Below are 12,669 nucleotides of genomic sequence, written 5' to 3' on the forward strand. Positions count from 1 at the left end.
CGACATCAGCTAAGGCCGGTGAACTTGAACAAATTGTAAAGGGATAACAAACACACGAACGCGTAAATTTTAAAGTGCGAAAAATAAATTATAAAGTTTTGTGAAAATTAAAGTGTTTAATTTGAAAACTATTAGCTGCCAAAACAGCTTGGTGGTTTAACACCCTCTTAGTTTGGTTTGGCAAGCATCCCAGTCGGGGTTTTTAGTGGGTCCCAAAAGGGTGGCTTAAGTTCGCGGAAGCGAAGATACTTAGGTCACCCGAGCAGACCCTTTTCTTTAATTCTCCTGAACAGTACCGTCACTATGATGATAGAGCGGTGTGTGAGGGTCAGCAGAGTAAAAACGTCTTAAGGTCGAAATATAAACTGCCACATTCAAAATCTATTTGACAGACCGAAGTCTGTCGGGTCCGCTAATTATCAATAAAAAAAGATTCAGTAAGACTATTCACGTTTGAAGGCGTTAGATATACGTTATTGTCTAAATACAGGGTGGGCCAATAACACCTACTAATGACTAAAGACTACTGCCTAGCAGTATGCGCAGTTGCTCTATCTTGTTGAAACCACAAATTAGGATACTGCTCCGCCATTGGCCGCAAAAAAATTTCAATCACTGTTCTGTAAGAAGCTCCTGAAACCGATTCCGGCGTTTCATCCTCATTTTCGAAGAAATATGGACCAATAACTCTAGTGGCCATAGCTCCGCACCAAACAGTCCATTTATATGGGTGTAACTGATGTTGGTGTGTTGCCCTTGGATTTTCAGAGCCCTACAATCTACAGTTTTGTTTGTTGACATAACCATTTAAATGGAAATGCGCTTCATCCGACATCAAAACATTATTTAAGAAACCAATTTGTGTGGCTAATTGTGTAAGAATAGAAAAAACTCGATAATTTTAACGCGTTGCAGAGAACATTGATGAATAGAGAAGTCTCACGAGCTACGAATAGTGTGAGTTGTCAAAAATGAAGTGAAACCGCGAACACTATTTCACCTCGCTTAACTCGACAGCGGGGAAGTTCTTAACAGAGCTGATTACAGTGAATTATGTACAAGTACATTGGCTCTGCTCAGTTTTTGGTTTCTGTATGAAATCAAATTGACGAATGCCGTCGTCATTTGGAAGGCATTTGCTTGTGCATTTCTATGTTCCCTTGATAAACGAAAATTTATTCAATTTATATTTTCAAACAAATATAACCAAATAAAAAGACAACATTTAAAATCAAAGTAACTTTAATGTTTGTTGTTTTAATTTTAAAAGAAAAATTTAAACAAAATACATTATAAAACGACCTCACATTTTGTTGTGTGCGTTTTAGTGTAAATTTGATGAAAATTTTTACTAATTTTTCTAGTCGAAATTAATTTTAGACAAGACTTCAAAGAGCATATTGGTATATTGATGAATATATATGTATATCAATATATGTTTATATACATATATTTTGTTAGTTATATTTGTGCAAAAGTTCAATTGCATCTTCAATTCTTATAGTGTTACAAATGTATGTACATATGTGCACACGCACTGCAGCAACAATGACCTATCTCACGACTCATTGCCTTATCATATTATATTTATGTACATTTGAATATGCATTTTTGTTCCTTTGCCAAACGAATTTTTTTTAAATTTACATATGTATATTACAGGGAATAATTCATATATGTATGCATTTTATAGATAGTACAAAACTTTGAAATTTAAAATAAATAAAAGAAAACTTCAAAGAAACGTGGTTGCATACATATATGGGACAACTAAGTTCTATTGCATCTTTAATAAATATAGTGTTGCTCGCATATGTATGCACTGAAGCAACATGACCTACCTCACGAGCACCGCCTTATCATATTTCATGCAATAATTAGGGTGTAAATATTCGAATGATCGAATTCCTGCAAATGCTAAAACAACTTCTTCTGCATATGCATCGACGTATGTGCATGTGCGTATGTATATGCACACTTGATCCCTAACTATGTATATATGTACGTTCAATCGATCAAATCAAAAAATTCTGTATACAAAACGCTTCATTACCAGGCACACAGGAAGATGGCATATGCAAATATAAATATGTGAATTGAATTCAAGCAAATCAATGCTTATTAATATACACATATGCATGTACATACAACCACACACACAGGGCACTCACTTTATTCCCCAAAATGCGTATGCGTTCAAAGCTAAAATTCTATGCCTAGCGACTACAAGAACAAAATGCAGTCATAGACGCAGGCGTAGCGGCCATCATTCTAGTTGACATAGCGCTGAACAGTCGCGGCGGCGCCGAACAGTTTCAACAATTGTACTGTACAACAAAAACTCATCATCAAAAAATTCATTGATAAATTCGAGCTCATAGTTGTAAGAGCAAGTACTTTCATTCATAAAACGAGCCGCCATATGCCAATTTTCTCGACAATTCGAAAATAGTCAATATTGGAATATTTCGCGTAGAATTATTTGCCAATATTTGATAAATCTTGAATTTTTGTCAAGTCGAGTGCCCGCGGCTTCGTACATATGTATGCATCAATATATGTATGTAAATATGTCTTTCTAAATGCTCGACAGCCGCAGCTGCTGTGCGTCAAGTGCGCGCATGAGCATACAGTAAGTTGCAGAAGAAAACAAGTAGCTTAACCCTTTGCACTCGGAATGCCAGCACTGCTGGCATGAGCATTTATTTCGGTAATTCGAAATGCAGACTCTATAAAACTATAAGATGTGAAATTTTATAAATTTTCTCAATAAATTCATGCAAAAATTATATATTTTAATGTTTTATTTTTTTTAACTAAAAACGCATTTGATGATAGAATATATATATCTTTATCGAGTTGTTGCACGGATAAATTATTTCTAATTACAAACATGTATAAATGCATTCAAATTTTTTCTTCTTTAGTAGAATATTTACAACAAAAACAGAATACTAGGTAAATTGACGTCACAGCTTATTTCGTGTGTTCACTTTTACCGTTATCGGCGCCAGTAAACCGGTTAGCAATTATAAGAAATTTGTTTTGCATAGTATATTAGATTATATCCTTATTTAGTTTACACATTGAAAGTAGTCGGTTGTCCAGCTTAATTTAAAAATACCGTGATGGGTCGTCGTACGTCGATTGAAAGGCGCGAACTAGTGATTACGCATTACAAAAATGGAAAGTCGAAGATAAAAATTGCTCAAATTGTAAATTTGAGTACTTCCACAGTACAGTACATTATTCAACGCTTTTCTCGTGAAAAAAGAGTGGTTGACAAAGGCCGCCAAGCTCCAAACAAAATTTTTACAGAAGCTGATGAAAGGTGGATATTAAGAAAAATTAAAAAAGACCCACGAATTAGTGCGCCAGCTTTGACAAAAGAGGTTGAAAAAGTACTTGGTAAGTCATGTAATCCTGAAACAATAAGAAGAATTCTGCGCAAAGCTGATTTCCATGGTCGTACAGCTCGAAACAAACCGTTTGTTAATGAGCGTAACAGAAGATTAAGGGTGGAGTTTGCCGAAAACCATGTTAATAAAGACCAAACATTTTGGAATAACGTTATTTTCGCCGACGAAAGCAAATTCAACCTCTTTGGTTCCGATGGAAAGTCTTTCGTTTGGCGTAAGCCCAACGCGGAGCTGGACCCGAAGAATCTGCGTGGTACAGTAAAACACGGTGGGGGCCATGTAATGGTTTGGGGCTGCATGTCAACAGCTGGTGTCGGAAACTTGGTTTTTATCGACGAAATTATGGATTTATTTATTTATTTGAATTTATTAAAAAATAATTTACTACAAAGTGCTGAAAAATTAGGCATTCGGGACAGGTTCAGGTTCTATCAGGGCAATGATCCGAAGCATAAGTCGGAATTAGTGCAACGGTGGCTTATATGGAATTGCCCTCATGTGGTAAAAACGCCAGCACAATCACCTGTTCTCATTGTAATTGATAATTTATGGAATATTCTGGATCAAAAAATTAGAAAACATAACATAAGCAACAAACAAGATCTAAAAACAGCATTGCAAGTGGAGTGGGAGAAAATATCTCCTGAATACACTGGAAAACTTGTTAGCTCCATGCAATCCCGGTTAAAAGCTGTATTAAAACAAAAAGGCTACCTCTACAAAATATTAGATTAGTAAAAACTTAATAAATTTAAAAAAAAAAATCATGTTTTTTCTAGTTTGGTTAAGCACACGAAATAAGGTGTGACGTGGATTTACTTATAATTTTGATTTTGCTGTAAATATATTACTTAAGAAGAAATAATTTAAGTTTATTTATGTATGTTTGTAACAAGAAATAATTTATCTTTGAATGTACGTTTAAGTTTTTTTTCTAAATAAAGTTTATACAAAAATATTAAACTTTTTTATTTTGATAAACGGGCACACGAAATAAGCTGTGAGCCACTGTATGTAGGTCATATTAAAAAGCTACCTAACATTCTTTGCTTCTAATCACCAACAAATTCTTATCGACTGCTGCTAAATTTACATATATCAGCCCCTCACTGTTAATTTTTGTTGAAAAATGTATCTATGGTGAAATTGTCTTCGCGAGACGAGTACCCCTCGAAATTCCATACGTTCCTGTAGCTTTTTAGTATGACCTATATATTTGAATTTTTCCAAATCATCCAAAATTATATACATACATATGTTATGTCAGTCTGTCTGGTGTCTGTAAAACTTTGTTGAATCCCTTCAACTGAATCAAAATCCTCTATAGAAAACGCTTCATTACCAGGCGCACAGGAAGATGGCATATGCAAATGTAAATTTGTGAATTAATATATGTACATTTGCGCATATGTATATGCTGTGTGTATGTATTCTCACCAGCCACAGCTCAAAATAAAACGGTAAAACTTCTCAAGAAATCCAGCGCGCATTCATAGGCGCAGCGCACATTCATAGGCGCAGCATTGTATGTACAGTAACCTTGAAATGTTTACAGGCACCTTCAAATTCTCTGATTTCAGAGTAAGTTTCTAACTTTGCAGATATATGCAAGTTAATACCCTACTCTGGTAAGCCGCATAACGGCAAATATATACAAAAAGTTTGAGTAAGCAATACTTCTTAAAGCTAGCATAAGCACTAATTGGATGATGAAATAAGCTCATCCAATAGTGAAATATTTACTGTAAATGTGAACAATTATTTGTTAAGGATAGAATTACAATAAGCAATACTTTTTAAAGCTAGCATAAGCACAAATTTATAAACATAAACAATTATTTGTCAAGTACTTTTTAAAGCTAGCATAAGCACAAATTTATAAACATAAACAATTATTTGTCAAGTTCTTTTAAAGCTAGCATAAGCACAAATTAGAGGATGATGAAATAAGCTCATCCAGTAGTGAAAGATTTATTGTAAACACAAACAATTATTTGTTAAGTATAGAGTAAGCAAAAATTTGGTATAAAAGAAATAACGTAGGAATAAAAGAATCACTTCAAGTTTGACTTTGGAAGCAAGCGTTTTATTTGATTTTTTTTTATTTTATTTTTTTTTGTTTAACGCTCACCCGCGTTAGAACTTTAATTTGCATATGTTTTGTGATCGTTTTATCAATTCAAGAACTACATACGTAAAGTAATCTACTAATTAACTATTTGCCTACTATCAGTTAACATAAAATAATTGTTTCCAAATTTTCTCTTAGTATTAAAATGTCCGAATCAGACCTTTTTTTTAACCCTTTGCACTCGGAGACCATTTTCACATTTCCGTGCAACAACTCGATAAAGATATATATATTCTATCATCAAATGCGTTTTTAGTTAAAAAAAATAAAACATTAAAATATATAATTTTTGCATGAATTTATTGAGAAAATTTATAAAATTTCACATCTTATAGTTTTATAGAGTCTGCATTTCGAATTACCGAAATAAATGCTCATGCCAGCAGTGCTGGCATTCCGAGTGCAAAGGGTTAAGCTACTTGTTTTCTTCTGCAACTTACTGTATGCTCATGCGCGCACTTGACGCACAGCAGCTGCGGCTGTCGAGCATTTAGAAAGACATATTTACATACATATATTGATGCATACATATGTACGAAGCCGCGGGCACTCGACTTGACAAAAATTCAAGATTTATCAAATATTGGCAAATAATTCTACGCGAAATATTCCAATATTGACTATTTTCGAATTGTCGAGAAAATTGGCATATGGCGGCTCGTTTTATGAATGAAAGTACTTGCTCTTACAACTATGAGCTCGAATTTATCAATGAATTTTTTGATGATGAGTTTTTGTTGTACAGTACAATTGTTGAAACTGTTCGGCGCCGCCGCGACTGTTCAGCGCTATGTCAACTAGAATGATGGCCGCTACGCCTGCGTCTATGACTGCATTTTGTTCTTGTAGTCGCTAGGCATAAAATTTAACTTTGAACGATATACGCATTTTGAGGAATAAAGTGAGTGCCCTGTGTGTGCGGTTGTATGCACATGCATATGTGTATATTAATAAGCATTGTTTTGCTTGAATTCAATTCACATATTTATATTTGCATATGCCATCTTCCTGCGTGCCTGGTAATGAAGCGTTTTGTATACAGAATTTTTTGATTTGATCAATTGAACGTACATAGTTAGGGATCAAGTGTGCATATACGCACATGCACATACGTCGATGCATATGCAGAAGAAGTTGTTTTAGCATTTGCAGGAATTCGATGATTCGAATATTTACACCCTAATTATTGCATGAAATGTGATAAGGCGGTGCTCGTGAGGTAGGTCATGTTGCTTCAGTGCATACATATGCGAGCAACACTATATTTATTAAAGATGCAATAGAACTTAGTTGTCCCATATACATATTTATTTTTTTTTTTTTATTATTAGTATTTTCATTGCAACTAGTATAACATTACATATATATACTAACGAGCAATTTTTGTGGAGTTTTGTTACAACAAATAATTTGAGTTAATCCTCAGCAAAATACAATTCATACTTTTAACTGATTTTATTTATTAATTAGATTAAATCTAGAGGTTTTTTCGTTTGAGCCTTCGTTTCCATTTTGTAGTATCGTTAAGAATCAAGGCTTCATTGTTCACATGCTTGCTTAGTCGCTCTGCGTGCGACTTTGCAAATTTCTTTATGGTTGCCGTAACCGAATCAATATTGAGGTCACGTTCTAGATCTTGCGTCCTAATATACCATGGAGCACAAACTGCATGCTTAAGTGCCTTAGTCTGAAATCTTTGTATATGCGCTGTGTTACTATAGCTGGTGCAACCCCATAGCTGAATCCCATAGGTCCAGATAGGTTTGAGAAATTGTTTGTAAAGCAGTATTTTATTGTGTGCGGATAACGCTGATTGCTTACCCATTAGCCAATGCATATTTTGGAATTTTAGGTCCAGTTCTTCTCTTTTCTTTTTCACGTGCGCACTCCACCTAAGTTTCGTGTCGAGCGTCATACCTAGATACTTTGCTGTATTAGAGTATGGTACTTTAATGCTGTTTATGTATATTGGCAGGTAGTTGGTCTTTTTGTTTTAATATTGCAGTATCATCAGCAAATGTTGCTATAAAGCAATTTCTGCTGTTTGGCAGGTCGTGAGTGAAAAGTAGATAGAGAAGAGGTCCAAGCACACTTCCTTGCGGCACACCAGCTTTTATCTCTTTCAGTTCAGAGAACTCATCTTCGTACCTGACGCGAAAATAGCGCTCAGACAGGTAGGTTTTTAAGATATTAAAACATTTTGTTGGCAGTACATTCTTTATTTTCCACAGCAGGCCAGCATGACATACTTTATCGAAAGCTTTAGAGACATCGAGAAATACAGCCGAACAGACATTTTTTTCTTCAAATGTGTTCTCGATGATACGAGTTAATCTGTGAATTTGGTCAATAGTTGAGTGGCGCGCGAGTTACGTACCATCACTCCACCACCCTATCTATTTATTTCTCTTTTTTGAGTTGTGGCAGTATTGTCTTACATTTAATGAAATTGGAATCATACACCAAACTATTTAAATGCTAAGATACTAAGATTTCACAAATAAAGGTTCCCACCAAAAGATTTGCTTAGTATGCAATATTACACCGACACGTTTTTCGCTCAATGCAGTTATGCTCTCAATAAGCATAAAGTACTGCATAAAGTGAGCGCAAAACAGGTGTTATTAGAATTAAGGAAATTGTAAAAAGTTAGTCTGTAGATTCACAGCAACCAAGAAGGTTGAATTTGTTTAAAGAATAAAACCGTGAAAAATAAAAATTAAATTTAGTGTTTTAATTTAAGTCTAAAGACTTAAAATACATTAGTCGCGCGAAATCCAAATTGGTGTGTTGGTATTATTTGTTTATTTTCTATGATACATATATACATATATATGTATGTATGCAAATACGTTTCTTTGAAGTTTTCTTTTATTTATTTTAAATTTCAAAGTTTTGCACTAACTATAAAATGCATACATATATGAATTATTCCCTGTAATATACATACATATGTGAATTGAAAAAAATTTCGTTTGCCAAAGGAACAAAAAATGCATATTCAAATGTTAATATGATAAGGCAATGCGTCGTGAGATAGGTCATTGTTGCTGCAGTGCGTGTGCACATACATTTGTAACACTATAAGAGTTGAAGATGCAATTGAACTTTTGCACAAATATTATATAACTAACATAATTTATGTATGTATGTGATATATATACATATATTGATATACATATACATATATTCATCAATATACCAACATGCTCTTTGAATTCTTGTCTAAAATTAATTTCGACTCGAAAAATTAGTAAAAATTTCATCAAATTTACTAAAACGCACACAACAAAATGTGAGACCGTTTTATAATGTATTTTGTTTAAATTTTTCTTCTCATCGATTGTTAGGCCTGGGCAACGCAACTAATTCTGCGGCGGTTGATATACTTGCTTGCTTAGTACGCATTCCACTCACATTTGGATAGTAGAGCGAATAGCCTGTTAACAAATCATTAGCAGGAGAGAGAACGTAAGGTACAGTTCCTAAGTAATCACTTCTTTGTTTACTCGCTCTTGAAAAAACTTGAAGGGGCGTACTTTTACGCCAGCTGTCCAGAGCTCTGAATTTACTAAGCTGTCATAATGATTTGAGGAGACCCCTAGTTTAAAGTCCACTCGCTTTAGCGAATCAACAGCAAACAAAACAAATCCTTCTTTACAAGGCTATAGCAAGACATCATTTCCGAACTAATAGATGAATGCTTAGATACGTAGGCGATAATAATATTTGTTGTTACAGATGGCTTAAATGAAGATAAGTGTAACCATTTCATTCTATGCGCAACATTTAATTTATCATTTGAGCTCGACCCTACAACGATTTTACGAGTAAGCGCTTTCACTTTTGGCTTATTCGAAGTTCTGATAGAATGAGCAGACGCAGAGTTAGAAGCAGAAGCAGAGGCATCTGCTGCAGAGGCATTTTGTTCGGGATGTGAAATGAATTTAGCTACGTCGGCGTAGGATGCAGTCACAGGCGCAGCAGAATCCACCACCGTTGCTGCACACGACAGAATGTTGGAAGAGGAAAGCTGGGAGAGGATTTATTTGAAAAGAGAGCGAAGAAGCGGTAGGTGGCAAATTAACGGCAGACTTAGGAGACACTTGTTTTGATGCACTTTTCACATTTTTATTAGCACACTTGCAAGAGCAAGCAATGGGTCGAAGTTCTTTAACTTCTTTTGTGAGCATGAAAATAGCCGATACCACATCTTCGGTGTGTGATTTGCGCATAGCTTTAATCTCGGAATGCATATGTTCCGTTCCTTCAACTAAGAGCTGCTTTTCTGTTTGTAAAATATTTAGCATTGTCACCGCGCTCTTGTATTCTATTTTAAGAGCAGAAATTTCATTTAGAACGGTTAACAAAGAAATTTGCTGGTTACCGTCGTTTATATGTATTTTGATTTGACTGTTTTGTCGGCAACGGTTGTTGCTTTGAGATATTCACATTTTGATTTTGTGTATTAGATAAACCCGAACTTTTCGTTTTATTTATTATGCCTTCACTTGGAGAAGGGCATAGGGGAGGGCAGGGAACGCTCGACGAGTAGCCTGACAGTCCTTGCAGTCCTAGAGCTAAGCAAAAATTCTAAATCGCATTGCCAAATCCCAACACAATCTAAAATGAAAAATTCGCTGCACTTAGCGCATTGAATTTTGGCGTTAACTTTGTTGCGATCAACTCTCTGCCCACGAACATACGGCATTTTACAGCAAATATGCAATTGCTTTATATTTTAATAAAGGAGTCCACTGTCTCTATAACATTTGTTTATTATTTAGATTACGTATTTTTAAACAAAGTATATTACAGGCGCGGCCGCCATAGCCGAATGGGTTGGTGCGCGACTACCATTCGGAATTCACAGAGAGAACGTCGGTTCGAATTTCGGTGAAAACACCAAAAATTAAGAAAAACATTTTTCTAATAGCGGTCGCCCCTCGACAGGCAATGACAAACCTCCGAGTGTATTTCTGCCATGAAAAAGCTCCTCATAAAAAATATCTGACTTTCGGAATCGGCTTAAAACTGTAGGTCCCTCCATTTGTGGAACAACATCAAGACGCACACCACAAATAGGAGGAGGAGGTCGGCCAAACACCCAAAAAGGGTGTACCCGCCAAATATATATATATATATTACACAATAAGAACTAAAAAGCACGGAGCTCGATGAAAACACGTCAATACTGAATGAACGTTGATTTTAAGTTGATTATATAAGAAAGGGAAAGGGTGGTGCAAAAAATTGAGAGTGTTTATCAACAACGATCACAATTTTCAATTTATCACACTTGTTACCTGTATAGGCTTATTGCTAGCCTTAACTTTCCTTTGGCAAAGGATGCAGGTGCAGCAGTGACTAGAGTAGCAGCGACGGTTACAGCGATGAGAGCAAGGGCGAGTATAGCAGCAGCGAGCACTGTGACAGCGGAAAGTGATGGCGATGAGGGCGACGAACTGCAAATAAGCAGCGGTGAATTCAACGGTTTTTGTTTTAAAGCAGAACTGCAGTTTTAGTAGGAACGCGGCACTTCGAACAGTTTTTATTAATTTAATTTTATTTTTGCATGTTTAAGGTCACAATTTTTTTAACGGGGCTTTTAAAACTTTTAAAATTGCCTTATGTTTGGCCGAAAACACTTATGCACCACTGTGTCCGTTTATACATACATATGTATATGTATATACCGCACTGATTCAACTGTTAGCAATATGTATCGTACTTAATTTTTTTATTTTTACTTAAGCACAAATACATAGATGATTCGGCACGCTTTTTCACCGCCACTATTTTATTAATTTACTGTTTTATGTTAGTGTATTTGCTGTTTTTAGTTTTATATGTTATACATATATTAGTTTAATTTTATTACTATAATTTAAGATTGTTTTTTTTTACTCACGAAGTTCCCTTTTTATAAACACCTCACTGTATTGCCGCTGATACCGCTTCTCTCGTTATAACAATATAATATACTATGTATTGTACCTACATACATATGTACTTGTTTTCTAATATTGTTTCACTTTGGAATGTTGGTACTATATGTTTCTTTGTTTATTTAATTTAGTCACTGAACCCTTTTTTGTGAGGGTGGTTTTTATGTTAGTTTGTTTGTTAGTTTGCTTTTGTCACTGCACTTGGCGCGAAAACGGACTTGCAAAAATAAAAACGAACAGGCAATTGTTGTTACACTATTAATTAGCACTTATTGTTTTTATATATTTATTGTGTTTTGTATTTGGAAATAATTTCCGTATTGATTATGTTCACCAATTCATTGTGCACGAACGGATTATTTATTAATTTTACAATTATATTTTCACGCACTTAGTCCATGCTCGGGCGCCAAGAAAAATCTTAAGATTATAAAATATTTTATTATTTTAATTGGGAAGTGCGCGAGCCAACAAATTGCCTTTTGACTACTTTCGTGTAAAATAAAAATAAAATGTGAACTCGTTCGGTGTTACTTAACAAGTCGCTTCTTTATTTTTAAATTCATGTTTTTATAGTGTCTTAGCTTAAACTTAACTAACGGACTACATATATAATTGAAAGTAAATATGTATTATTTATGCTGTGTTATGTTATATAGGTATGTCCTTATACATATAGTGTTTTATCTACCGTAAAATAAGCAGCAAACTTAAAATTTAAAGTTACAGTTTAATGAAAAAGTTATATAATTCAAATTTGATGATAATACTTATTCTTAAAATATATTAAAATTAAATTATTATTATTAAATTAAATTGATAATTAAGGAAAATTATTTAAATGAAACGCCATTTGGCGAATATTAGAGAAATGATTCCATGGGTAGAGGTGTTTTTCAAAAAAAGCCTTATGCTAGAGCATATTCAAAAAAACTGGAGAAGGGTTAATGTGATTTTTGTCCTCAAAGCTGGTAGACGCGGTCATGATACAGCGAAAAACTTCAGATCCATCAGTATATCCTTTTTTATCCTCAAAACTCTTCGATGCTGATGAAAATCCACAAATGCAAATGAAAATCCACATATACAGCTTTTCACGAAGTTTTAAGTACGATCGATAGAAGCATAGAATTCAACCAATATTCACTAGTCGCCTCGACATAGACGGTGC

Source organism: Anastrepha ludens, chromosome X, assembly GCF_028408465.1.
Source record: "Anastrepha ludens isolate Willacy chromosome X, idAnaLude1.1, whole genome shotgun sequence".
Classification (NCBI taxonomy): domain Eukaryota; kingdom Metazoa; phylum Arthropoda; class Insecta; order Diptera; family Tephritidae; genus Anastrepha; species Anastrepha ludens.